At 34.1% G+C, this 2,510-nt stretch overlaps 1 long non-coding RNA gene across 1 annotated transcript; it reads left to right on the top strand.

The window, feature by feature from the left end:
- Positions 1,253–1,942, top strand: LOC110270724. Its single transcript, XR_002360386.1, has 3 exons — positions 1,253–1,547; positions 1,650–1,700; positions 1,794–1,942. It is a non-coding gene; the product is annotated as an uncharacterized LOC110270724 (long non-coding RNA).

The following is a 2,510-nucleotide window of genomic DNA, read 5'->3' as shown; positions in this document are numbered from 1 at the left end:
AAGTAATACCTTAGGTGAGTGAGGGTCAATCCCACGAGGATTGTCGGACTGAGCAAGCAATAGTTATCCTGTTGGACTTAGTCAGGCAAACAGTAAAGGTTGTTTGTTGGTGTGAAACGCATAAAACAATAAACAAGGGAAATAAAGAAAGCAATAAAAGGATTTGGTGTAAAACAATAATGAGAAAACAGTTAAGGTCTAGGAGATGTTTACTTTTCTGGATTAAAACGTCTTACCAACTATTTTAACAATGAGTGATTCATTCTATGGTAAACCATAAGTGATTAAACCCTAATCTCTTAGTGATTTAATCTCCTCTAATCCTCACCAAATGCCACTCTCGTGGTCACTCAATTCAAATTAGAAGGTGAAATTTAGAAAACCAGTTTAACGCCATAAAAACCCTAATTACCCAAAGCTAACAGGATTATATGTCACATATCCCAATTAGTTCATGTAATTAGCAATTTAGGAGGAGTGTTTTCAAATTGTAGTTCAAGCGAGATAGCTCTCTCGAGAATCACAAGAACTCATGTAAAAAATGGTCATATTCTCATTCCACCCAGTTCATAAAATTAAGAACAAAAACAACACCTTAGAATTGAATCAAACATAAATTAAAATAGAAGAGTAATAATCTTAATCCATATAAATAAACAGAGCTCCTAACCTTAACCAAGAGGTTTAGTTGCTCATAACTTACAGAAAAAACAGGGTTCTAAAACGTGCGGAAGGAGGAAGATCCTAAACCTATTTGATCTTTTCCTTTAAATATTAACCTAATAATAAATGCTAAACTTAAAAGATATTATTTGTAAATAGATATTACAAAAATAAAATAAAATAAAACTAAGAGGTGCTAAATCTACTTGGTGGCCCAACGAGGTGTGAATCGGACTGCTGTTGGCATTCAACTTCAGGATTGGGCGTTGAACGCCAAGTGAGGAAATCTAACGTTGCTGGCCTGTGCCCCCTGCTAGCGTTAAATGCCAGGTGGGCATTCAGTGCCCAGGGAAAGTGCTGCCAGCATTTTCCTTTATTGCTCTAGACTTTTCCAAACTGCTCCGAATTTTACCTAAAACTATAAAAATACAAGAAAAACTCAAAGTAGCATCCAAAGGTGATTTTTGCACTAAAACCAAGTAAAAGTAATTAAAATCTAACTAAAAACAATATAAAAATAACTAAAAAAAGGGTATAAGATGTTCACGCATCAGCATGATCCTATTTTTTTGGCACATGAATTTTATAAGGTAGGGTAATCTATTTTTTCTGGAAACAGAATCTGAAGCTTGTTTCTTTTGTGAATTTGTTCTCTTTTATTTTAGCAAAATTTTGGAAATAGCAAAAAGGGAGGAAACATGAACACAAACCAATAGTGTACAATATTTTGTGCATTTGCTTATTTATTATTATGTTTTTTACTGTTGCTTTCAGAGAGGAAGGTTGTTAAGCTTTCACAAGAGTCCGTTCATGTTGTCGTGCTCGGATTTTCTTTTGCGATTATGATAGAGAAAGAAATTAAGGAAGAATTCATGTACAAAACTGTGAGTATCTGCCACGATGTTTGGTAGCTGTTGTCCATTAAATCTGATTGTCTTCATAATTACTAGAACTGATGTTGGTTTTTTGTACATCAATGGAACAAGTTGTTTCTGATGATGGTGGCATGGCAATAGGGTTAATCTGACCCGTGGCAGGTGACATGATTATATTATTCTGTTACATTTGTGTATCATAGTAGGAAGATTTGTTTTAATGATCTCAGCATTATCTGTGTGATGTTGATTCAGATTAAAAACATTTTGATACCGGGCGTGGCAGATTCACACGGCAGCTGGCAAAACTGCAGGCCAGGGATGACATAAGCAATTGCACACCTGATCAACTAGATGCTGTGCAAGGTGAAAAAGAATAGAATCAATGAATGTGTGTATGTTAATAATGAGTAACGTGTTTGATATGTTCAGGGTTTAGAGAGGATTTCATAAAGGCGTTGAGTGGGGTGCAGAACTCTCCATCAAAAGGATTGTTCATAGATTAAAAAGTAAGCATTAATGTAATATATGAGTTTAAACCAAAGAAAATTTCATAACAAATGAAATCTTAGCTTCGAAATTGATGATGTAAAGGCCAACCCTTTTCTTTGATTTCCTTTACACTGATATACATACTTTCACACTGAAATATTAACATAGTCATATATTATTAGAGTCTAGAATCTTAGCTTAATTGTTAGCATGTTGTGCTAAGTTGTTAGGTGCAATTTCTTTTGCTTCTTTTCTTCTTCTTCTTCTTCTTGATTAAGTTGGTAATTACAATCAATAAATGGATGCAATTCAGAGGGAAAAAGTCTATGTTGGTGTTGGAATTGATGTGTAAGATGGATTCAAAGTTTTGAATTGGGTTCTCAAGAATTGGAACAATAATAATTCTCATCCAATTTCTATTGTTATACTCCATGATTCTCACAACTTCTCCAATGATTATGTTTCTACAGCATGTAAGTT

Source organism: Arachis ipaensis, chromosome B01, assembly GCF_000816755.2.
Source record: "Arachis ipaensis cultivar K30076 chromosome B01, Araip1.1, whole genome shotgun sequence".
NCBI lineage: Eukaryota > Viridiplantae > Streptophyta > Magnoliopsida > Fabales > Fabaceae > Arachis > Arachis ipaensis.
The sequence above is the reverse complement of the archived record's forward strand: the minus strand, read 5'-3'. Positions and strand labels throughout refer to the sequence as shown.